We start from the raw sequence: 26,778 nt of genomic DNA, 5'->3' as shown, positions 1-26,778 counted from the left end.
CTGAGACTACAAAGAGATGCGGAGAAGATGCTAGCTGCACTATCGACTAATAACACAAGAAGCACGTGGGACCTAATTAACAATAGGGACCTGAATCAATCGGCTATAGGTGTGAACCAAGTCTCGGAAGAAAAGTGGTTTCAGCACTATACCTCATTATATGAAGGGAAAACCCAAGGAAAAATCATAGAGAAGATCCCGGCTGCTACCCCATGGGCCTTGATATTCGATAGAGATGACATCCTTATGCTAATTAAAAAACTTAGCACTTCTCGGGCAGCAGGCCTAGATGGCATTTCGAATAAAATGCTGAAAGACAACTGTGAAGACTGGTCCGATTTAATACATGCGCTCTTCGAACAAATAATAAAAGCAAGGCAAATTCCAACCACGTGGACTGAGGCTTATATTGTGCCCATCTACAAAAAGGGGGATCGAGGGAATCCCAGGAATTACAGACCGATAGCGTTGTTAGATTCAATCGGCAAGCTATTCGCGTCTATCCTCTTAAGGGATCTAAAAAAATGGGCTACCCAGATTAACATCCTGGATGAGAGACAAACAGCTTTCGTAAGCGGTGTTGGCACCGCCCTCAACTTATTTCTGATCAACTTATTGAAGGCAAAGGCTTTGGAAGGAAAAAAAAAGACCTACCTGGCCTTCATTGACCTCGAACAGGCGTTTGACGGTATAAATAGAGAGCGCCTCTGGTCAAAATTGAGGAATTGGGGGTGCCCAAAGGATCTGCTGGAAGCTATCCAAGCCCTATACACCGATACCTCGATACAGATCCAAATTACTGCTAATGGAGGACTTTCCAGGAAGATAAAAACTTTTCGAGGCATAAAACAAGGATGTGCTCTAGCCCTCTTCCTCTTTGTCCTATATATGGCAGACATGAAGACCACCCAGGATCAGATCCGGGCTTTCCCTCCGAAGATCAACGGAACTGAGGTACCATGGATGATGTATGCGGATGACGCGGTATTCGCAGATCAAACGCAGATAGGACTGCAGCGACGGATTGTAGCCTTTAATAAGTATCTAAAAAACAACGACATGAAGATCAATGTAAAAAAATCCATGATTCTAGCCATGAGGGCCTGCCGTGGAAACAAATCATCAGGAAAAATCCAGACGTGGTCCTTAGACAAGGAAAAACTGGAGGAGGTGGATACCACAATATACCGTGGGATAAGGATTAATAAAAACAGCAATGAACAGGCACATTACATGCTGCTCCGAGAAAAACTATCAGCCTTGACCAACCAAGGAATACCTCTACACCGCAGATATGGCAAATTCTCACTGGCTCCGGTAACAACTTTTTATAAACAAAAGGCGGTGGCAGTAATCACGTATGGAGCAGAGGCACTTCTAGCCCTAAGATGGGAAGTTTGGAATTTATGCGAAGCCTACTTTTGGCGAAAGATCTTACGCCTCCCGAACTCTCTCCCGATAGAGATCATAAGGACATAATTAAGGTTCCAATCTATGGCTTCAATCGCAATACGGAAAACCTTGTCCCTCTATAGAAAGTGCATCCTTGACAGCCCAGCAGTTTAAAATCTTAATACAGACCGAGACGCAAAATGGAGATAAGATCTTACACGAATGGAAGATAAGATGTGAAGCGACTTTGGAAAAGCTAGACATCTCGGAAGAGACCTTAAAGTGTAATCCAGATAAGGCCAAAAGATCTGTTCGGGAAAAGGATTGGGAAGAAACACAGGAGAAAAGCCTGTCAAGGAATCTGTGCCACAACATCATCTGGGAAAGAAAGGGTTTAAATATGCTCCCACCATACTTGTTGAAATTTCCATCTGCCCATTACAGAGACTTGCTCATGCGTTGCAGGCTTAATGTATGGTATTCCCGAGAGGTAAAATGGAGAAGACGACTTATTGACAAATCAATGGCATACTGCAGGTTCTGTAAAAACAGGACCCAAATAGAATCTATCAGACATGTGATGCTAGTTTGTCCGACGCTCGCACTGAAACGACAAGAATACATGGGAAGCTATACCATCAATATTACTGAGGAGACGGAAGAGGAGTATTGGGAGCAGCTAATGACAGTCGAAAAGGTCGGTAAGACCTTAGATGCATTGAAATTTGTCGAAGCACTAAAACTGGACCTGGAGGTTGACGATCCTGAAGTGTGAGCTAAACTGACTAAACTGGACAGACCAAGAGAATTGGCTTTGGGAAAAGTCACTGCATCTACGTAACTTTGGACATGCACCCATCTAATATTGATGAACTGACATGAAGGAGTGTTAAGGTTTAATTTGATTAACCAATAAAAAAAACAAAAAAAAACCCATTATATTCTAAAGCAGCTACTCATGTAAACTGCAGTTGAATGCGCCCCTGTTAGTCAGAATCCTGTGCAGTGCCCTTAGGGACCACTACACACATTGAAGACTACAAGTGGTAATACAAGTTCACCTTTGGTACAAGCCTGTACTACACTGTTAAAGTGGTCGCAGTAGCGGAGCAGCCAGACTTATCTCAAGAGCAAATGAGCAGTAGTAGAGAATACTATAGACAACAGATAACCTCACACTTGTGGATTTCTCCCGTCCCCTGCACACCCAAAAGATATTGTAAACACAAACAATTAATGAATGATTTCTGTATGTTCAATTCTGTAATTCAAAAATAACGCTTTGCCGCAGTAGTAGAGATTACACAAAGGACCACAATTACTGTGACTCAAGCAAACACTGACTCAAGGTTTTTGGTTAAAAAGTAAAAGTACATTTATTTCTAGACCATCTGTTCGTAAAACACTTCACTTCTGTTAATGTAAAACCACACTTCAAATACACTACACACAACCAATTTTCATTGTGCAGAACAACTCAAGGTAAGCACCTTAGGATTTGACCGACCAGTGTTATGAAACAAAAGGCGTTGTTGGGAATACATATGCGATCACTTTTTGACAGTAATGACAGTTCGGTCTTACTAAAGATACGCGTACCCGCGGGAAGAAATTTTACCGGAGTTAAAACACACTTAGCACCTGAGTTAACAAAAGAGAATTGGGGACAAAAATCATAGGCAATACTTTTGTCAAGGCAGACGGAATAAGAGAATACATTCTGACAAGAAGCTAAAAGTCAATAGTCCTGACCCAGTGTCAAGTGGAACCGGGTTCCTGTTGTCGAGGATCACACAGTCGGATAGTTCACGATTACAGATTGCCAGGAGTACTTGGATATTGTCAACAGAGGAAGCAAAAGTGATAAGAGGGAAGGAAGACAAGGGCAAGACTTGGAGGCAAGCCTTGGATGAGGAGAAAAAGGGTTCACCCTAGTTCCTCGAAGCTGGACACAGTACCTTATTCTTTGAAGAAGCTGGTGCACACGGCAGTTGTTCCTGGTAGTTTCCTGCAGACCCACGGTTCCTGGAGCTTCAGTCGTGGAGACAAGAAGGAGGATGTCTGAAGTGATATGCACTACCCAGGGATGAGGCCAGCAGCAGCAACGTTGAATAAAAGGTGTGCTCCTTCAAAACAGGAGAGGCTCTACAGATGGCTATCCGGACAACTACAGCAGTGTGCAGCCATTTCAACCACGAAGAGGATCCTCTGGTTGTGGAAGATGATCTGGTTGATCCCACCACGCTCAAGGGAAGAAGACTCCGGACTGGATCTTCTCTTGTCGTTGAAGGGTACATAGCTCAGGACTGCAGCAGGGCTTCACCGGGACTCGATAGTTGCAGCTGCCGTCTTCTTCGCCGCTTCTCTTCTGTTCCTTGCAGTTCCAGCGGCGACTGACTTCCAGCCCGAGTTCTGCCTTTTATGCGAAAATCCCCCGTTCCCACAGCCTGGCCGTCAATCACACAGCAGGGGGGTTGTCCGGCCCGGACAACCACCCCAGCCAATCACGACAAAGTGTGACTTGGGTTTCCAAGGATACCCTGTGCAAGGGGTGACTACACCCTTCCCTCACATACAGCCCACCTAGACACCCAGGCACCAAGAGGAGGGCTTCTTGGAAGAAGCCCGCCAAAAGACGGTGAACAAAGAAGGCAAACCTGGTTTGCTGCGCAAAGTAAAACACAAGAAGGACTTTAACAAAAATAAATGGTGAATAAACCTGACCGGAGACAAAAGAAAGAGCATTTGGTCAAGCGGGTTTATGTTCGAGGCTACTATGATAGCCTGGACCAGTACCACGTTTATATAATATAATCGCGGTAGAAAAGTTAGGGTAGATACCACTGCCACCAGCCAAGTCTGAATGTTAAAAGAGCAAAACAAAGCTCAGAGAGGCACAGACAAAAAGGGGTAGGAGTTAACCCTTTCCAGTACTCCATGTAAGATGGGGTGTACTGGGTCTGTAGTTTTAAATGACTATGTAAAGTAAATGGCAACTTTACCTGTTTTCTGGGGGACAGTAGTCAGCCCCAGAAAAATGGAGTCAGTGGGAAGTCTCAAAGACAACCCTGTGTCACTGCACTGAGGGTGCTGTGTAACACACATAAAAAGTGGAGTTCATGGAGTGGTGTCCTCCAGAGCCCACTACAAACAGTAAAAATACACATGGCAAAACACATGCAAGAGTGAGAAAAAGGCTCACACTCTTACCAAGTGGAAAAAATAAACTCCAGAAATCCAGCAAAGCTGCTCGGGGATTCACTAGGTGAGGAAAATTAGCCATGAATTAAAATTCTCCCTGCAGCCCCTTTTAGAGACATATCAATGGTTCACCAAACTGTGGCCTTTAATGCAAGAAGGTAAGTGAGCACAGGGAATGCAGCATGTAGGGAGGCTGTCACAGGTTAGGAGACTCAACTGGGAATTTATAAAATAATTCCACTCACACTTCAGGCTTACAAAGGTGCCCGGATCAAGGTAACTGCTGCTGAAGATCATCTTAATCTGATGGATGACAAGACACTGCGTTTGGCTGATCAAGTGAGGCAATTGGAGATTAATAATGAGAAGCTATTGATTAAGCTGTCTGAGCAGGAACATTTCTCAAGGAGAAATAACATCAGGATTGCAGGATTTCCTGAAAATGCAGAGAGAGGGAATCCAATCTCCTTTTTGGAAAAGGCATTGGTTTCCATGTTACATTTGGATCCTACTGACCACTGGACATTGAGAGAGCTCATAGGTCTCTTGGTAAGAAACCTGCCTTAGGTCAGCGCCCTAGACATTTTATTGTTACATTTTTAAGATTCCCAATGAAAGAACTAATGCTGAGGAAATCTCGTGAAATTGGAGATCTAGCATGGGGAGAGAACAAAATTATATTTGCTGACCTCAGTAGAGATGTCAGGGAAAAAAGAAAATGTTTTGGAGTGGCAAAAGAAAAGGAACAACTCAAGAAACTGAAGTATTATATGATTTATCCAGCAATTTTCCATGTGGTTCTGGAGGGCCAATTACATTCCTTTTCTGATCATAGGAGTGCAGAGCTTTCTTTTCCGATTTAACTGATGTGAATTGTGAGCCTATGGAAGCTTCAATTTCATTTATGAATCCGAAAACAGCAAAGAAGAAGAGAGTGTTTAACAGCGCCATAAAAGGCTGCGGCGCCGTTAAACACTTAGCGCCTTACTACGAGGTCCCTCTGCGGGACCCGACCTTAACGGCAGGTCTACACCAGCCATTAAAGTAGGGACCCGCAAAGGGACCATGGAGCTTAGTACGGTACCGCAATTTGCGGTACCGTACTTAGCGCCTTCCCCATTCCCATAGAGCCCTATGGGGCGAAAATGGGAATGGGGAAGGCCCATGGTTCAATGGGAATTACCGCCCGCCAACCTTGGAATGGGCTGGTAATTCCCCATTGAACCATGGCGGACCCGTTACAATACCGGCACCAACCATGGTGCTAATAGCGCCATGGTTTAGCGCCGGTGTTGTAATGAGGGCCATTGACTTTATTTGCCTTTGGATTCATTGTTGATGTTTTACAGTTAAAGAAAAACCGTTGGAGTTGTGTTTTGATTATATCGCGTGCATGGGGCGCTGGGAACTTCATTTCATGAATATTGAGTAAGGAACCTTCCATACGTGCTCCTACGCATGTTGTTTCTGGGTAGGAAGAGGCTATTCGTTTTTGTTTTTTTTCGGTGTGCGAAACGCTGTTGCCTGGATTGTTTTGTTGGTGAAAATGGCGGCGGGGTGAGGAAGGCACACCGTCATCAGGTACAGTGGACGAGGGTCGTGAACAGCTGTGCAGTTCTTGCCTCTCCTCTGCGCGGGGGAATGCTGGCGGCTGCAGGACTTGGGATGTATGGAGTGCGCATGATCGAACACTGTAGCCCTCATTACAGTGTCATTATGAACTGACAATGCAATGCACAGGCATCTTGACGCATCCGAGTGCCGCTCTGCGCCTGCATTGTGCGGGTTGTGCTTATTTTTGAATTAAGATGCATTGGGCGGGTTGTGCTTATTTTTGAATTAAGATGGACTGCTACGTTTGCCAAAGGTTTCGTGCTGAGTTATTCGTATATGGTTACTCCAAAGTCAAATAGACGTAGCATTCATTTACCAAGAAACATCAGGTTACATTATCACGCGCATCGACTTTCTTTCCAATGAGCAGCAATCCGCTCACGTACTGAGGTTTATTGTGGTTACCATGGTAAATGTGGCAGGACGCCATGCTTTGGGGATGGCACTGTTAGCACGCTGTTAACAAATGGGCTGTTTCCCGCTCTGCCCTCGTTTCGTGTCTCCGAGCCGCATGAACAATTTGTGCTACGGATTATATAATAAGGGGTGTATAAAAAAAAAGTGTGTGAAGTGGCAATTAGTATACAGAAAACATGTTCTGCAAATGAGGTGGGAGGAACTCAGGATACGCTTGAAAAACTTATGAGAGTTAAGATTGACATTGAGGTGAATTTGGTGATACAGAGCACGTAGGAAGAAGCATAAAGTGTGGTTAAATCCAGAAAGGAGGGAACCATGCAGACATTGCCATGATGCTCCAGCAACCTCATGACACATCTAAGGAGGCAGACATGGTGGTGGTGTTGGTAACTACCGCAGAGACTTCCTAAGTCTTGCATGCTACGTCAACTACTGAGGCTTGTCTTTACATCCAAAATGGTACTGTATTCTATAGGGTCTCTGTGATATTCCCGGGTGGATGGGGGAACGCCTTTGGTCCGCTGGTTGGTGATGCACCTTTGTTGATATAAACCTAGCGCCAGCATTTGAGCTTAAGTGACAATTGACAGTTATGATGCTGGGCTCAGACTTTGCTATGGAGTTTACATGTTACTTTTGTCAACTCAAGATTAATTTGTGAGATCCTAGTACAGCTCTACTATGTGTGCAAGAAAGTCACTGTGCTCGACTGGGACATTGTGGGCAGTCACGTGGTTCTTTTTCCCCCCCGCTGTGCAGTGAGATGCCCTGGTATGTGCTAGTGTGCGAACTGATGCATGCATGGCTTCAGTATACATTCCATCCAAGAAATGCCTCATGCTGACCTTTATATGTGAAAGAGCTGGTTGAAAGTTGGTATGTCAGCAAGCTAATGACTTTGAATACACCATCCACTGTTTGCAGGTTCATGTTATTGTTATTGTTAGGCAGAAACCTGTGCAGTTCCCTCTGGGACCTCTGCAAAAGATTTAAGACTACAGGTGTTTGGCAGTAAACCCACTTTGTAGCAGTCTGTACCACACAGATTCACTTGGTAGCTGTGGCTGAGCAGTCAGACTTCCCTCAAGAAGAGTTAGGCAGTATGCAAAGTATACACAATAGGCACTCAGATACAATAGCACAAGCAAACACTGACCAGAGCGTTGGTATCAAGGTATATAATTATTTATTTAAAAACACACTGATTGAAACACTCCAGCACTATTATTGTAAATCACTCTCAACAAAGTTACTATTATTCTATATACATCCCTTATTCCTTATCAGACAAGTCTTAGTTAACACCACTTATTTCCAGACAGAGGTGAGCGCTTAACTATAGATGGCACTCCAATAAGTTAACGAAAAAAGGGAGGGGAAAAAGGCAGAATGTAGGAAAATACACCACACTAATCTTTAGGAACTCTTAAGCAAGGCAGGAAAGTCAAAAGTTACTTATGAGCCAAAGTCCATAGGCTGGGCCCACTCTTGGAGAGAGCAGGGCACAAATGCACCCAAGATCATACAATGACAACAGGCTTAAAAAGTCTTGCAGGGAGTTCAGAAAGGTTTTAGTTAGGCTCAGAAAAGTTTAGCCAGGGTATCTCAGGCTATCCCAGGTTCGAAAGCCGGGGGCTAAATCTAACCTGTACAGTCGGTTGCAAGGGAAGCCAGGCAGAACACGGTACCTTATGTGGAAAGGATCCTCCAGCGGGGGCAGTTGTTCCTGGCAGCAGGTGCAAGTCGCGGCGTCGTCCAGAGGAAGAGAAGATCTCGACGTGGAGGAAAGATGAAGGTCGTTGCACTGCCAGGGAAGAAACCAGCCGTGGAGTTTTCCGGTTAAAGGTACTACCCTTTGATTTGCGGTAGTGGTAAAACGTGGTATCCCGGTTGCCGGGGTGCTTGGCACAGGCAAGGCGGCCACGAGATGCTCCAGGAAGCGAAAAAGGAAGCAGACTGGTTATCCCCACCAGTCGAAGGAAGAAGACTCTCCGGGCTGCAGATCTCCTCTGTCGTTGGGAAAAGTGGTGAGACGATCCAGCAGGGCTCCAACGGTGGTGTCGTCGTAGCAGGTCGGCTCAGCTTCTCCCTTGTCGGATTCTTAGGTCCTGTGGTGACTTCTAAAGTTCCAGTCCCCAAAGCCCTGCTTTTATGCAGAAAACCCCCATTCACTCTGCCAAGCTGTCACTCAAGCATGCAAAGTCGTGAGCCGGCCGGCTCACCACTTGGGCCAATCAGGACGGAGTGCGACTTGAGTTGCCTAGGCAACTCAGTCCAGGGTGCCTAAATCCCCCTCCATCCCTCTTAAGTACCCCAGACAGAGTGGCACCACTTTGGAGGGCTTCTGTGGAGAAGCCCGCCAAAAAGTGGAACAAAGGGCTCACTTGGGTTGGAGTCACCGAAGCGAACACAAACGCCATTTTAGAACCGAGTTCTGGCAAAAATATACCAACCGGAGAATTAATATTAAATAAATAAACCGGCGGTATGTTCGAGGCTATAGGAATTAAATAAAGTTGGTAGCCTCGAACAATGGGAAATCCCATAGAGTATATTTGCGGTCGAATATAAAAAGTAGTATCCACTGCCACCAGCCAAAACTCGATCAGGGGGGACGGAGACGTGCCCCCTCGACTAACAGACCCCGGGGCAATCGAATTGCCCCGGCCAGTACGCCCACAATATGATGGTTTGTACTGGTTCTGTTCAGAATTTGAGACTAGTAAAGTCAATGGTGACTTTACATGCCCTGGGAGACAGTAGTCAGTCCCAGGGTATGGAGTCTATATTGGGGGGTCACTATGACACCCCTGTGTTACTGCACTGAGGGTGCTGTGTAACACACATCACAAAAACACATGAAGCCCTATGGAGTAAAAGACCCCATTGCCCATTAAACACATCTAGAGTCAAAGAAACACACTCAAATCATGCCCAAGAGTGAGGGTAAAAGAGTCTCACTCTTGGCAGGAGAAAAAAATAAAACCCAAAAATCCAGCAAAGCTGCTGGGGGACTCACTAGGTTAGGAAATTCAGCCTAAACAGAGAATTCGCCCTAACAGTTATATACTATACTGTTCTGCTGACATTTTACGCCTTTGGATGGAGTCTTACAATGGAGAGAGATTCTGCGGATTCTGCCCTGCTTGTCGTGGCTTATTTGGTGGAAAATATGTGCTCAATGGTCATGGCGGTGAACTGAGTGGTATGATGTTTGAGTTATTGCATCTTTTACTTTACACTCTGGCCCTGTGGGAAGAGCAGCGAAGGGATTGGCGTTCTCTATGAGGAATTGAGACTCCATGATTGAAGAATGAACAGCCAGGCAATGGCACTGACGGATACGAGGTGGTTGGAGGAACTGCTTTATAAAAATACTCATTTTTGTTAGAGTCTGCTTCTGATTTTGTTTTTATTTCTTCCTGTTTGCCCATGCAGACTTAGGATGGTTGCTGTCGCTTGTTCCTGCTGAAGTGTTGGTGTTTGGTGGAAATGTTTAGTGCTTATACCTTTATTTCAGTGAGGGCATGACTTTAATTTTTAAATGCTCTTAATCTTTAAATATTATATGTTGGCTTTTAGATTTTGGGGTATACATGGTTAGGAATTGTTTGTGTGCATCAATTAGCAGGAGTCTTTATTTGATGGCTCTTTATTGGTGGGTTGGATATGTTGTTCTATGTCTTGGGTTTATATGTTTTAGTTTGAACTTCTTTTGACATACAGGGAGGGTTTTTTCTCTTATTTTTTGCTTTATAAATAATAGTAGAGGTCTTGATGCAGGTGCTTGTTGGTTTTGGTGAAGGTTCTGGGACTTGTTACTGAGGATATTTGAGGAGGTAATTATACTAGTGAAATGTTGGGCATAGGGTTCTGGGGAGATAGTTGGAATAGGTTATGATTTTGTACATAATGGTATTTTGTTGAAACCTAAGTTATGTTGGGTTTCTTACAATCAATGCTGGCTTGAATGTGTGCATGTTGTCTTTTGTTATATGTGGGGGTGGGGGGTTGATACGTGTGTTGCTCTACTCTGTGGGACGGGCTTGATGTTTGTCATAGTGTTTAATGGAAGGTTTGTGGATGATTGATAGTCTATGAGTATATGTGACGATATGGCGTGTTTTGGTGAGTTATGAAGGGGCCTGTTACATTGTGTACTTGGAATGTGAAAGGGTTGAACTGTGTGCGAAAGAGAAAGAAGATGCTGGCTAAACTTTGGAGGGAGAAAATTGATGTGGCAGTTTTGCAAGAAACACATTTGATTGATGGTACTGGTGATTCACTGACTAATTCGAGATATACAAAGGTTTTCTTAAATTGCAACTCCTCTAACTCCCGGGGTGTTGGAATATTGTTGAAGAAAGGTTTAGGTGCCTGTGTTGAGAAAGTGAGTATGGATGGTGAGGGGCGTATCATACTTATTGATCCCAAATGTGAGGGCATGCTGTTAACAGTGGGATCTATATATGGGCCATGTGCGGGTGAGGGGGCCTTTTTTGACTCGCTGAAGAGGATGCTTGGTGATATGGGAGGTGAAATGATTGTTTTGGGAGGGGATTTTAATTGTGTGATTGACCCCAAAATGGATAGGTCCTCGATGTGCAAATTTACCGGACAGAAATCAAGCAAGGAGTTTCAGGACTTCTTGGATGTATATGATTTAGTGGATACCTGGAGACATTTTCATTGGAGAGATAGGGAGTTCTCGTTTTATTCACCAGTGCATAATTCTTATTCTAGGCTTGACTACATATTAGTGTCGGATAGGCTAATTGAGAATGTGAGAGGTGTCTATGGGAGAACGACACATTTCGGATCACTCAATGGTAATGGCTAAGTTGATGTTACTCGCTGGGAGGCAGGGACCTAGTAGATGGAGGTTGAAACCTGTTGTGTTAAACAATCAAGATGCTGCTGACGCATTAATGACTTATACCAAATTTCTTTGAGATGAATGAGGGCACGGCGGACAGCATGGTGGTGTGGGATGCTTTTAAGGCTTCTGTTAGAGGGGAACTGATGAACTGCAAGGATGTGTAGGGTGGGTGAGGCCAAATTGGTGGAGCTTGAAAAGGAACTTGGAGACTTACAACAAAGTTATGCTTTGTCAAGAGAGAGGAATTTAGACTTAAGATCTTGGATGTTAAAGAATTACTAAAAAATTAGGTGGACTCGCAAGTTGAGAAGGGATTGTGTTTCATGAAGCAAAAGCACTGGGAGCAGGGGGATAAAGCAGGGAAGTTGTTGGCAAGTAGATTGAAGAGATATTCGGAGAGGGTGTATGTTCAAAATATTGTTGGCGAGTCTGGAAATTTAGAGATTAGGAGAGGTAAAATTGGGGAATGTTTTCGCTCTTTTTATGCTAAATTGTATACAGAATATAACTCCCAGTGCTTTCTGAAGAAGGTAGATGTTTATGGAGGCGCCAATTACTGTCCTAGAGGTTTTGGCAGTAATTGGGGAAATTAATGTAGGTAAATCTCTGGGGATGGATAGTTTGACAGTAGAATTTTATCAAAAATTTGTTGAGGTGTTGGCACCGAGTTTGTGTGAATTATATAACTGTTTTTTGAGGGAGGGGAGGTTATGTGATTCAATGAAAGAGGCAATCATCACGGTGATCCCGAAACCTGGAAAAGATGTAACTAAGTGCAATAATTATCGGCCTATCTCCTTACTTAATGTAGACCTAAACATTTTTTCGAAAATACTGACAGTAAGGCTTAAAAAATATATGGGTGATTTAATGGAGCGTTCTCAGACAGGATTCATGGAGCGAAGGTATGGATATGATAATATTCGAACACTGTTAGATATTTTGAGTTTGCCGGACTCAGAGACAAAGGATATTTTGTTGATTTTTTTAGACGCTGAGAAGGCCTTTGATAGGGTGAATTGGGGCTTTCTGAATTATACACTGTCAAAGTTGGGTTTTGGTCCTTTCTTTGTTAAAGCTATTCAAGCTCTTCAGAATGGCATATCGGCAAAGGTGTGGGTGAATGGGGGGTTTTCTGCATCATTTTCATTGTTTAGAGGCACTCGGCAAGGTTGCCCCTTGTCACCACTGTTATTTAATTTGGTGTTAGAGCCCTTGTTGGCGTATATACGTCAGATGCAATGTATCAAAGGGTTTGCGGTGGGAGATGGGGAAGTAAAGGCTCTGGTTTATGCGGATGATGTGGTGGTCATCTTGAATGACCCTGTTGTTGGGGGTCAAATGTTACGGGAGGTCTTTGAAGAGGTGAGTAAGCTATCCGGGTATCGGATCAATTGGGATAAGACGGTGGTATTTCCGGTGAGGGCTTCCCCTGGATGTGAACAGCTGCTGGGGTGGCACTGTCAATGGGAATATTCTAGTGCAAAATATTTGGGTATTCATATTACTCAGGATTTTGGAAAGTTAGTAAATTATAATGTAGATACAATCATTGAGGTTCTTAGGCGGGATATTATGAGATGGGGATGTGTTAATCTGACTCTTAGGCAGCAAAATCATTTTAATAGCATTGATTTTGCCCCAAAGGTTCTGTATGTTGTTCAATCTCTACCTTTACATTGTACAAAGGGGGCGTTTGCACGTATAGATAGATTGTTTCAGGATTTTTTGTGGGGATTTGGGAGGAGAGCCAAGATTCCCCGGTACATTATGGTCAGGAATGTTAAACGGGGGATTTGGGTACCCGGTTTTGAAAAATTATTGTAGTGGTTTCTTGTTAAAGAAAGTGTCTAGTTACAAAGGTGTGGATCTGAACCGGATGCCGTGGTGGGTACAAATTGAGATGCAGCGGTTTTTGCCTTATGATATTAAATGTTTATTTTCTTTTGGGAAGTTACCTAAGAAGGTACAGTGTTTGAAATCGGTATTGGCTACCAAAGAAGCGTTGTCGTGGATTGTGGGTACTGGTCACGGTCTTATTTCTTTATGAAGAGGCTTCCCTTTGGCATAATCCTGGTCTGCAGTTTAATAATAAGGTACTGTCTTGGAAGAGCTGGTTTCAGAAAGGAGTTTTGACTATTGGTGATGTGTGGAATGAGGCTGGGGTAGTACCTTTTGAGAGTTTAGTTGAGAAATTATTAATTAATTAAGGAACAGGGAATTGAGGAGGTATGATGTTTTGGTAGCTTTACTCTTGGAACGGAGAGAAATGTTGGATGCTCCATTTTTGAAAAAGCCAGAGAATTTTGATATATTGAAGATGGGATTTCAAAGAGTGTCTACATTTATGCAGTTTTATGCTACCAGCTAAGCAATGTTTGGATTGGTGGGAAAAGTTGAGGTTATCGTGGACAGAGGAGTTGGGCAGGGAACTCACATTGAGAGAATCGGATAAGATTTGGAGAGTGCCGACGACAGCCAAAGTGGATTTGCAATCACGCTACGTACATCAAAAGATATTGGGCAGGATATATTGGACTCCAGCACGTATGTGCAAGTTAGGTTTGGTTGATGATGCTTTGTGTTGGGGTTGTGGGAAAGAACAGGGTACTCTGTTACATATGTTGTGGCATTGTAAAAGGGTGGTAAGCTTTTGGAGGGAGGTTCTTGACAGGATCGACCAGATTTGGGACATTGCTTACCCACGCAATCCCTTAGCAGTTATATTTCTCTCATATAGTGGTGGGTGTAACGTAAGTTGGGTGACATTGTGTGGGGTGCGTAAAGTTTTATTGGTGGCGGCTAAACAGGTGTTGAAGGTCTGGAAGACCCAAAAAAGCCGACAGTGGAGGAGTGGATTTTTGATGTTAGAGCTTTATCTAGATTTGAAAAAACAATGTTTCGTAAACAGGACAAGGCAGACCTTTATGATGAAATGTGGGAGGGTTTTAATGACCTTTATGGATAATGCTAGGTTGAGTTATGTAGTGGAGTGCAATGGTTTACTTTGAGGTACTATACATATGGGGTAGGGGGATTTGTGTTGTTTATGTGGTTGTTTTGTGTAGTCTTGTTTGTCTGTTGTCATTGTTTGGTGCATTTGGTTTGGATTTCGGTTAGTCTTACAGTTTGATGTGGTGGGATACGGGTTTATGGTGTAAAATTCTGCTATATTGCTTCCCGCTATTGTATATTTAGCAGTTCGATGACTTCTGATGATGCTGCTGTTTGTTGAATATTGTTGAAAATAGGAAATAAAGAGTTTAACAAAAAAAAAAATACAGAAAAAAACAAAGGTGCCCGGATCGAACAACACGCAGGTGCCTCACTCTAGTCGGAACAGTCACTTCGACTTAGACACTTGGACAGAATATGCCGTGGCAATCCCTGGCTATATCCCTGTTGGCGTATAGGAAAAGCTTGAGCACATGTCATCCAACTGGGCTTCAGACAATATTGACATGTAAAGGACTGCTGGAGCATCTCTCCGGCCCATTAGGCCACCAACAACACTTTCTCTTAGTATCCCAAACTGGCAGCTAGAATACATCTATGAATCTGTTTTGTTAGGTTATGATTTTTGCCATGCACCGCTGCCATTTGTAATGTCTCCAGGTGGTCTGGTAGATCTGAAAATAAGGGATGGGATGAGTTTGTTAGTGGGAGGAGAGGGAGACTGCACAAGGGTTTTTGCTGTGGTGTTAGTAGTTTCAGTTCAAAAAACTATTGTAACTTTGTGTGGGTTTGCTGCTAGGTAGCATGGGGTGGTGGGCAAATAGGTGCTTGAGTCCATAAGGGAGGCATTTGGTGCCCTTGGAAAAGAGATGCATCAACCATGTTCAGATTGTCGAAGTCATTGGAGGAGGTGTGCTTGTTGCTGCTTGGCATCAGTGTGTGGGGGGTGTTATGGATGGTGCGTGTGTTTTGTTTGCAGGAGTATAGAGAGTGCTAGTATAGGTTAGTAGGAGAAAAAAGAGAGTGATCCTCATGGCACAGGTTTAAATCCCAGGCATTCAGATACCTTGTTATGTAACTGGAACCCATTTTGCTGTCAGACATGATGTGTGGTCTCTCTTTGGAACCCATTTTGCTGTCAGAAATGATGTGTGGTCTATCTTTGGATATGTGAGGTAGCTCGGCTTTGGAAAGAGCCATGTTTTTTTACTGCTTTCCTGAAGGCCAGGTGTTCCTCTTTTGTGCTGATTCTCTTAGGGAGAGAGTTCTAGGTTTTCGTTGAGGTGTTTGAAAAAGCTAATCCGTGGGGCGTGGCCTGGAGCGCCAGCGATGAGGCAGCTCCATTAATGGCCTTCGCATGGGTCAACGGCTAAAAGCTGTTTTCTCCCGGTTCCTGCTATGCCCGCCATGAACGCTGCTAGATTGAGGCAGCGGAACATCCCCAGCACCATCACCTGCAATCTGGAAGCTTAACGCCCCTGGGTTCGCCATAAACACGGCAAAAGAAACGTTCCTCCGGCAGCCGGCGCGTATCCAAGATGGCGGCCGCTCCTCTGAACCCGCGCCTCTACACCTCGCCAACTCCGACTCCCCAACGCACGGATGACACTGGAGACCGGAGCCTTCCTGGCGCACATTAGGGGGACGCTGATGGTCCCAGCTCCCGCCTGCCTGCCAGCTACACCTCATTCTGGTGCAGCTCGTAGGATCCTAGCCTGCGCCCCGCCATTGGTCCTCGCCCGATGCCTCAGTGAGCCCGCCATCAGCGTGATCTGCCTGCCGGTCCCCCGGGAGCCTGGATGCCTGAGGTGAGGAGCTGGGGGTAGCAACATCTGCCCCCCCTGGTGGGCCGCCGACCCACACAAACCCACGCTGTTCCCCGGAGCGTGACGCTTTCCCTGCTTTCCTGGGGCACCCCTGCCCACCTCCCCTCTTCGCCAGAAGGGGAGAGCCTGCTCCCGCCAGCCGCATCCTGGACCCCGCCGCAGAGGGCCACCTGGAGCCCCGGGGCCATTACGGCGACCCAGACCCCTTCCTGAAGGCCTGAAATTCTTTCCTCATCCTGGGGCGCTCCGGCCCACTCCACCCCAAATCGCTCTCGCCATTTTGGACCCTGCACCATGTGGATTTGGGGCCGGACACCCAGAAGGTGCCCCTCATCCCGAAGCCATGTCCCGAGCGCTGAAGTCCTCCAAATCGGCTGACATTTCCACAATGCTACAGGCCGTGGATAAAGGAAAGAAAGCAGATTCCTCCAAACTTACACCCCCAGAAAGCGACCGACGACAAGGGGACACTCGCAACAAAAGAAGACCTCCAAGACTTCATGTCGGACATCAAGTCAGAATTTAGAACCTGCATGACGGAACTCACTGCTAAAGTGGAACAAACTGACCAAAGGGTCGGGAGCATAGAGCAGAGGATGGGGGAGGCCGAGGACCTGGCCACAGATCACTGTAACTCGCTATCAGCTCTACAACGTACCGTCCAGATGCTAACGGAGGGGACCGAAATTCTTGAGTTCAAACAGGAAGACATGGAAAACTGCTCCCACCGCAACAACTTGTGCATCCAAGGGGTACCTACCTCAGTTTATGATAAGGAGCTCCCTGGATATGTAAGCACTTTCTTCCAGTCCCTCCTGCCGGATCTGGACGAGGCCCAACTCCTACTTGATCGGACCCATAGGTTGCGTCCTTGCCAGGGAGTGGATTCCGACTCCCCTCCAGACATAATTACAAGGATCCATTTTTACACCTCTAAGGAGGCCATCGCAGCAATAGGCCGATCAAAGGAGGAGCTCTCCTTCCAGGGTGTCCCACTACAGATCTTCCAGGACCTCTCCCCTCTGACTCTCCAGAAACGCAGGATGCTTTGCCCACTTTCGCTATTCCTCCGAGACCAGCAGATTCGCTACCGGTGGCTCTTCCCCACGGCGCTACAATTCTCCTACAAAGGCACTCCCCACACCATCAGCCACCTCGACGATGCAGCATCTATTCTCCGTCCGGACTCCCCCGGGACCTCAGATCCATCCCTCCCGGGCCGAACCAGCCTGACCCCGAACTTCAGCTCCCCAAGGCTGAATCGGGCCCCTTAGTCAAGGGTGCAGAGAAACCGCAAACCCAAATGACGTGCGTGGATGCCCGCACAGGACACATAGCATTGGAACCACTTGAGCCGCTCGAGCTCGCCGCGGACCCTATGTGGTCCATACCCTCCTCCAAGGCCGATGCCACCTCTTTACCCTTGGAGAAATTCCCAACCATGTTGGTTCTGTCGGATGACAGCCTGGGCGGCCAGGGGCCAGGCGATAGTTTAAAATCGGCCCCCCTGGTTGCAGTTTGGACCTCCCGTTGGAGGCAGTTGTTGAACATTCATATCTCCCGTTGGAGACCAGTCTTAAAACCCTCAACCACAGGAGAACCCGAAATAGCTATGCTCTCACGACCTTGGCTGATCTAACCCCCCCACAGTCCTCGCCGCACAGCAAGCAAACTCTTTGAGCCAGCCGCCACATCTGAAACTCAAGTTCACCACCCTGAATGTTAGGGGCTTGAACTCCCCCCAAAGAGGAAATCCATTCTGCGGAGGCTACAGGACGGTGGGACTTCAATCGCTTTTCTGCAAGAAACACACTTAATCCCAGCGGACTTCTCTCGTTTGCGAAGCAGACTCTTTCCGCTACAATTCTTTGCTTCCAATGGAACTAAGAAGGAAGGCACCACTATTCTATTCACAAAAGACCTGAAGCCCCAGATCCTGGACTTGCTACGATGTCAGGATGGTCGTTTATTGCAATAAAATGCATCATCCTGGGCCAGCTCTACACCCTCATCTCGGACTACGCCCCGAACGAACACCAGGAAGGCTTCTACCAAGACCTAGAAGACTCCCTCCTCCCATTCATCGAGGGGCAAGTCATCATGGGAGGGGACTTCAACAGGGTCCTGGACCCCCTCAAGGACAGATCCCACCCCCCGACATCCAGAGATTCGAAGTTGGCCACTGGCCTGCTTCATCTGTTCCGCACGCTGAACATTGTGGACTCCTGGAGGGTATTGTCCCCAGACGAGAATGATTTCACTTTCTACTCGTACGTGCATCACACCTTCTCCAGGATCGACCTACTCCTGACCTCCCCCCAGATCCTGACCTTCACGGACGATGTGGTGATTGGCCCCCGGATCCTCTCGGACTACGCTCCAGTCATCCTGACCCTGTGGTCTCACGACCCGGATCCCCCTCCTCGCTGCCAGTGGAGTCTATATGATCCTATTCTGGGAGACATGGCAGTGAGAGACTCAATCGCCAGGGCAATGAAAAACTTCTTTGCAGAAAACCGGGATGAGGATACTTCCCCGGCCAACACCTGGGATGCCATGAAGGCAGTGTTCAGAGGGGAACTGATCGCCCAAGGCGCCGCATTACACAAAAGAAGGCAGGCGACCCGTGCTGCCTGGAAGCTGAGTTCCGTGAAGCTGAAGCTACTCACAAAAGAAAGGGCTGGGCCCCAAAATCTTATAGGGTCCTGCAAATGGCAAGGAAGAAGCTCGAAGCGCATTACGCTGATGCTACTGCAAATCTATTAACTAGAAACAAGCAATGGTATTATGTTTATAACAATAAGGCAAACAAACTGCTGGTTAATAAGCTGGCCAGAGAGAAGTGCAGGAACTCCATCCTGAGCCTCTGCGACCCGCGGGGGTGATCCACTATGCAGACCACGAGAAATTACGCCTGGTGGAAGTAATTCGGAAGTAATGATGGCAGCCCTGAGGGATCTGGCCGAGCAGCGTGCATACATCCAAGAGGCGGCCCTCCCGCACCTGACCTCGGCGGCCAGGGAAGAGCTTGAAGCGCCTATCACAACCGAGGAAGTGGAGGCCGCCATCAAAAGCCTGAAATCTAGAGCCCCACATCCGGACAGTTTTTCCACCCGCTTCTACAAACTCTTCTGGCCCCAACTGGTGGCCCCCCTGGCTCGTCTCTTCAACTCATTCGCAGCCTCTGGAACGGTCACTCCAACGATGAAGGAATCCATCACAGTCCTCATCCTTAAGCTTGGAAAGGACCCCCAAGAAATCAGTTCGCATAGACCCACCTCTCTGCTGAATCTGGTTGCCAATATATATTCTAAGATCCTGGCCAATCGTCTCGCACCTATCCTTCCGAGCATCATAGACCCAGACCAGACAGGGTGTATAAGTCACAGGTCGACGAAAGATAACATTCACAGAGCACTGAACCTAATAGAGATCGCCAATCGGGACTCTCAGCAATTGGCCCTACTGGCGCTTGACGCAACCAAGGCCTTCGACAAGGTGGTCTTACCTACGCCTCACTCTGGAGGCCTTTAACTTTGGTCCAACCTTCAGGAAAATGGTCTTCGCGAACTACCAAGCCCCTAAGAGTAGGCTGAGGGTCAACGGCCGCCTATCGGATCCAATCCACCTCACATGCGGGACGAGACAAGGATGCTCATTATCCCCACTGCTCTTTGCTCTGGCCATGGAGCCACTGGCCCTGCAGGTTCGCAAAAGCCCCCAGATCAGTGGCCCGAAGATCGGCTCCGAACAACATAAAGTGGCCCTCTATGCAGATGACGTCCTGTTGACCATCACAAACTTTGAAAGCTCCATGAGGGCGGCCCTGACTGAAATCCATGACTTCAGGAGGGTATCAGGGTTTGCCATTAATTTTCAAAAGTCAGCGGCGGTCGGAGTGGGCCTGACCCCAGCCGAACGAGAGACCTTAGAAGAACAAGGCCCGTTTAAATGGAGCACTCACTCAATCCCATACCTGGGGGTCCAGATTCCCTCACTCCCAACGAAAGTCTATCGGGCTAACTATCAGGATAACTTTCCGCCTCTCTTTGAGGAATTGGAGAAGGACTTGGCCCGCTGGCAATCGCAAGAAATCTCCCTGTTGGGCTGCATCACGACATGTAAAATGAACCTTCTCCCCCGCTTCCTCTACACCTGCGACTCCCTCCCAGCCCTAATTCCGCTTCCCCCCCCACCGCAGCTCCAAAGGAAGATGGTCGCCTTCATCTGGAAGGGGAAGAAAGCACGAATCCCGCGAAGATCGATGATGGCCAGCACGAGACTGGGTGGATTGGGGTGCCTGACCTCCGAAAATACCAAATTGCAGTGCAGCTGGCCCACCATCAGGCCTGGGGGCTTGCACAGGGCAGCCGAAATGGGTGGACATTGAGCAATCCTGCCTCCCTCTCCCCCTCCACTTCCTCCCGTTTCTCCCCACCGCCCTATGCCGGAGCTGGCCGGAAGTCCTGACGGCCACGAAACAGTCAATAAAGGCTTGAGAGTGGGCCTGCAGACATTGTGGCATCCCTGGAGACCTGAGTGCACTCTCTCCAATCTTCCTCAATTGAGCGTTCGCCCCCTGAGCCTGTACAAGGAACTTTAAGAATTGGGTCGCGGGAGGCCTTGAGACCCTGGGGCAACTCTTCGATGGGGACTCCCCCCTAACCTTTTAACGCTGTAAATCGGCATTCCAGCTAGCAGAGACGGTTAGATACTCCTATGCCCACCTCAGGCACTGGTGCTCCCACCCCCAGGCCCGAGCAGCGGCCACAAGACCCCTTACTTCGCTAGAGCTAACAGTGGGTGACCTGCCGGCCCAGGGAAAGATCTCAACTCTCTATAAGCTGCTACGAGAGGATCCCTTTCATTCCAGGCCCTCCTATATGTCTCAATGGGAGACGGACCTTAGGCACGCCATCGAAGACCACACGTGGGTGGACATTTGGTCCAGAACACGCACAGCATCCCGCTGCATCACCAACCGAGAGTGCGCCCATAAACTGCTCCTGCGGTGGTATTACCCCCCTTCTGCCTCCATCACTTCCAACGGGCCCTGGACCCTCACTGCTGGCGTCTCTGCGGCCTCCCAGGATCTTACTTTCATATGTGGTGGACCTGCTGGACTCACTGCCTAGCCACTATAAACGACGTCACCCAGGTGGCCATTCCACTCACGCCTGAGCAAGTCCTCCTGGGGATCCCGCTACCAGACGTATACCCGAGATCAGGGAGAAGAGCGGCCCTGGTATCCCAGTTCTTGCTGGCAGCCAAAATCACGGTGGCTCGCACTTGGAAATCCGCGGATGATCCCTTGATGACCCTCTGCTGGGTCAAACTCTGGGACATCCTGATCGCTGAGAAGGTCACGGCAGCTAAAGCAGGACTGCTCCACCGATTCATGGACATTTGCGCTCTGGTGCTGGACTATGAACAGAACTTTCTGGCCCTGACATTTAAGCCACGCCTGATTGCGAGAGCCCTTCATTCTATGGACGATCCGTCACCACTACCGGACCAGGCTGACTAGGCCCGGGTACAGTGCCCACCGCTTAGCGGGGAGGGGGGTTTTGTGACTTATATGTCTTGAGATGCTATAAGTACTGTGAATGTATATGCTCCTGTGTGTTGAGTTATAAATAAACAAATAAAAAAATATATATATATCTAATCCGTGGTATTTAATTTTCTAATAAGGTTTGGGTCCACAGAGTATACCATTGCTAGACCTCATGGTTCCGTTTACTCTGTAGATGGAGAGTTGTCCTTGCAGTAATTCTGCTCTTTGGCTGTGAGTTGCTCTGTGAAGAATGCAAAGCATTTTGAAACAGATCTTTTAATTGACTGGTTGCCAGTGTCAAGATCTTAGTGCTGGCATGATGTGTTCTCTTTTGCTGAGTCTTTGAAGGAGTCCTGCTGCTGCGTTGTGGTAGTTTATTGGTGAGGCAATCAGGCATGGCAAGTTATATGCTGTTGGCATAGTCTATTCTTGACATGAAAAGTTAGATAATGGCGAGGGTCCCGTGAAGGAAAAGTGAATAAGGTTACTATCCATTTGATAAAACGTAGCTAAAAGAAGCTTTTCTTTACTAGTGCGTTAACTAGAGGTTCCAGTGTTAGCTCATTGTCATCAAAAACGGATATTTTGTAGCCATTCTGGAGGCTTCCGGTCTGGTTGCCATTCTTGTAGGCCTTGGCATTTCAGCCCTAGATCGCTAGTTTTCTGGGCATACCCTCTCTTGAAATAGCGAATGCAATTTCAAATGCACGCAACCTTGAACACAACCCTGCGCCACATCAAGGTTGTTTCTTCCCTACCTAATATTGTGAGTTTTCTCCACCCAGACATAGGCACAATACTTAATATCAACACGGACAAGCCACAGCGTCAGGAGACTAACACAGTCGTAAAGTGAGCATTGTAAATGCTTATTTGTGTTGTTACGTTACATAACACACAACCATCCACACACATGTGCATATGTGCACACACACCATTTAATAAAATGAACACATCTCCCTTATTCTCTTGGTCATCTCATAAACTGGTTACACAGTCAGCGACAAAAGGGACTTCTCCTCTGCAGGAGTACAAGGATGAGCAGAGGCTAAATTGCCTACTAAGCGCCCACACTTCTACAACTCAACAGTGATCCCAATCATAAAGGTAAACCAGGCCCAGCAAGAGATATACCTCCTTTGCCTTTTGTGGTAACTTGGGCAGAGGAAAGGCTATCCTCCCAGGAATTCTGCATGTTGTACCGGGGACCCGTCTGCTCTCCTGAACCCCCTTCTCCTCCAGCGCGACAATCCAGCATGTACTGTAGTGGTGACATAAGCTGAATCTGAATATATTGTCACTGCACACCCTTTCGCTGCGTGTAGTGATTCTATTAGTGCTATTAGTTCTGCTGCTTGGGCAGAATAATGCATTGAGAGACTTTTTTGTACCAGTATTTTGTACTCCCCTTCTTCCATTCGTACCACTGCAGCCACAACATGGTTTTCTCCTGTTTCTGGGCAAATTGATGCTGACCCCTCTACAAAAAACTCCCTCCTCCAGTGCATTTTCACTTGTTTTAGGGATGTCATCACCTTCCCCTTCATAGCTGGTACAATCATGATCTTGCATGTCATGTACTATGGATAGCTCTGTAATGAAAGTTGCTGGGTTTACTGTTTTGCACCGCACCACGTGCACATTTGGCCTTGAGATGATTATCTTGTATGCTGATGCTCTTTGGGTAGTGAGTGTGGATTTTGATCGTTCAAGAATGGCAAACAGGGAGTGTTCAACGTACAATGTGACAGAGCAACCCATTACAATTATGGCAGTTTTTTCTAATTCGAATGCTGCTGCTGCGAGAGTTTGTTCGCACGCAAAGTGTCCCTGCATCACTGAATCAAGTGTGCTGCTGTAATAAGCCAATGGCTTGTGGCCCAGTGATGTCTTTTGTGTCAATACTGTGTCATTAGTGTTCCATTTGAATGTGAGAATAAGTAGAATTCTCGCTCATAGTCAGGTGTCACTAGGACGGGGGCTGTACTTATCAGTTCTTTCAGTGGGATGAAGACATTGTGCATTTCAGGTGTCCATTTTATTGGTACCTTCATTTTTTGTGCTTCTTTCAGGCCATTTAGCAGGGGTCGCGTGTACACTGCATAATCCAAAATAAATGCCCAGCAATAGTTGCATATGCCAAGAAACCTTTGCATATTTATTATAATATCTGACGTACTCGCTGCGCGCACTGCTGCCACTCTGTCTGGGATTATCCTTTTCCCGTTGAAATTAGCTGACCTAAGTATAGGTCCTCAGCTAGACAGTTCTGCAATTTACTTTTGTCTACCTTGTACCCCTTATGGGCCAATAATGTCAGTAAGCTGACAGAGTCTTTTCTGCATATTTCTTCTCCTTTGCTACATACCTGGAGGTCATCTACGTATTAGATTACTGTACTTTGTACATCAATATTGCTGAGATCTTCATGCAGGATCCTGTTAAGAATACTCAGGCTTTCACAGTATCCTTGGGGCAATCTGTGATGTTCATATCTCCTCCCCCCTATCGTGAAGGCTGTGAGGTATTGTGATTCTGGATCAAGCGGTACTGAGAAAAAGGCGTTTTTCAGATCCACTACTGTAAAGTGGGTTGCCTCTTTCAGAATGCTGCACAAGATGGACGCCGGGTTTGGGACAAGAGGGAACTCCTTTTGGACAAAATCATCAATGGAGCGGAGATCCTGGATCATACGCCATGCCCCCCATCCTGTCGCTTTCTTAATTGGATCAATTGCAGTATTACATGGGGAGTTAGAGGGGACAATGATGCCCTGCTGTAGTAATGCTTGCATTGTACTTCTTATACCTTCCTCTGCTTAACTGGACAGGAGGTAATGTCTTACTCTGGGAAGGACAGTGCCTGGCTTAAGTTTTATTTTCACTGGGTTCACTTCTCTTAGCAACCCTACATCATGGGGGTTTGTGGTCGACAAGTATCGTGGCACTTGTTGCAAGTCTGCGTTACAGAAAGATGGCAGTGCACTGACAGTGGCCATGAGGGGGTTTGCCACTCTCCATTTTTGAATCATAATATCACAAGGCACACAAATCTCTAGTATAATTTCCCCATAAGTGTCGCTGTTAGTGAACAGATCTTCATCAGTCAATTCTCTCAGTGGGATGTTTGGGTCAATACACAATACTGTCCTCCGCTCACATCCATGTGTATCTAGGCCAATTGCCACAATGCGCTTTGCTGACACCTGTACTCAGTGTAGGTCGAGAGAAATCACTGTACTTGGCATTTTCTTTTTTTAATTTTTTTTATTTGGATTGGATAATACAATCATCCTTTCAAATATGTAAAACAAATATTCAACAACATACAAATAACAAATCTTCAAATTACATCAATATCAATAAAATTATATTTAATTTCCAACACATTAAAGCATAGTTTGATCAACTCAATTTGTTATAAGCTTATTTTTTCACAATACATTTCTCTGGGGAGATGTACAATGTTTTTAGAGCCCCAACTTAAATTGTTACCTTCAAGATGACATTTATTTTTATTTTTTTTATTTACTTGTGTATAATCAAATAGACAACTGATTTTTACAAGGATGTGAAAATTGAAAATTGAAGTTCATATTTGCGGATACTCTGTTCCGGCAGATGTCGAGGATGGCCAAGTCATTATTTATCTGTATAGTCTGGCTAAATATGCATTCCTTGGTTCGGATTGCAATGCCGGACCCTGTGACAAACGAGGTTGAGAAGTGTTCATTAGAAAAGAAAAGAAAGAGGGAAGACGATCCGACCTGCGAGTGTCCCCCGTGGCCTATGTGTCCAAAAACTGCCAGGAGTAGAAAGTTCCACAGAGGACATAGCACAGGGAGTCCCCTCTGTGTAAAGGAGAGACAGCCACAAATTATTCTTTGCCAGTCAACTATGGCTTAAAGTTAATTAGCCACTAGTTGACACTCGAGATTATTGGCGTTTATTCATATAAAGGCTATTTCCATTAATTTGGCTGTAGCAACTGCCCATCTGGCTTTTTCCCCCGAAATAAGGCGACACCCCCATGTGTCTTCTTCTACCAGCACAGGGTTTACCCACAGGGGTGCCAAGATTGCTGTGCGCTCCGAGTTTAGCGAAGAACAATTTAACATGAGATGTCGAACAGATTCTTTGGAGTCCGGAGCTTTGCACGGTCTACAAGTTGTTGTAGTAGCTTGGCTTCTTTTCTCCAGGATCTCTCTGGTATGCAACAGATTGAGTCTTGTTCGCAAAAAGAGGCTTCTGAGCTTTTTGTCAGGAAATTTTATGCAGTATGCCAAAGGTGTTTTTAGCTTATTATATGTTGGTGGAAGGTGTCTCAAGAACTTGATCGCCACTGTTTGCTCACCTGTTATTATCCAGTCTTGGTGCTTCAGCTCTTGGAACTCTCTTTGAGGGTTGATAATCAAGTCCTCTGTTGTGCATGCAAGTTCTTCAAATTTATATTTTTGCTGAGCAATCCACTTCTGAATCGCCTTACATTTAGTTGTCACAGGTTTATTGCCTATAATGTTAAAGATCGGCAGGCCATCTTGTATCAGAGTCTTGCTATAGATGGACAATGCAGAGACACTGACGGTTGCTCCGAGCGACAGGAGCCCCAACTCTCTTCTCACTGCCGCCATTGGGATAGAGTTTGGTAGACCCAGAACCGTTTTCCAAATGTAGCCTTCCAGTTTCTGCCAGATCGAATTCGGCATGGCGATCATGGCATCCATACCATATGTTAGTGTAGGTACTATTTTGCCCTTATAGTAGTTAATAGCTGGAATCAGCGAAAATTTGCCAAACTTTCGGTCAATCAGCCTCAGTTGTGAGGTCAGATTTTTCACTTTGGCCCACAGGTGTTGTTGCATTTTAGCCTCCTGTAGTGACCCATCGATGAAGACTCCAAGGTATTTAAAGTGAGGAACTACTTCAATACGCACT

At 46.3% G+C, this 26,778-nt stretch overlaps 1 protein-coding gene across 2 annotated transcripts in view; it reads left to right on the top strand.

The window, feature by feature from the left end:
* The first annotated feature begins 6,080 nt into the window (after positions 1-6,080).
* LOC138473825 (deleted in malignant brain tumors 1 protein-like) overlaps positions 6,081-26,778 on the top strand; it is a 733,343-nt gene continuing 712,645 nt past the window's right edge. For both annotated transcript variants that reach the window (XM_069612215.1, XM_069612214.1), the window contains exon 1: positions 6,081-6,174. The gene's annotated coding sequence lies outside the window, so the exon portion shown is untranslated. The remainder of the gene's footprint in view (positions 6,175-26,778) is intronic.

Source organism: Ambystoma mexicanum, chromosome 8 (genome assembly GCF_040938575.1).
Source record: "Ambystoma mexicanum isolate Mex_15411 chromosome 8, UKY_AmexF1_1, whole genome shotgun sequence".
Classification (NCBI taxonomy): Eukaryota; Metazoa; Chordata; class Amphibia; order Caudata; family Ambystomatidae; genus Ambystoma; species Ambystoma mexicanum.
This window is presented reverse-complemented; position numbering and strand designations above follow the sequence as displayed.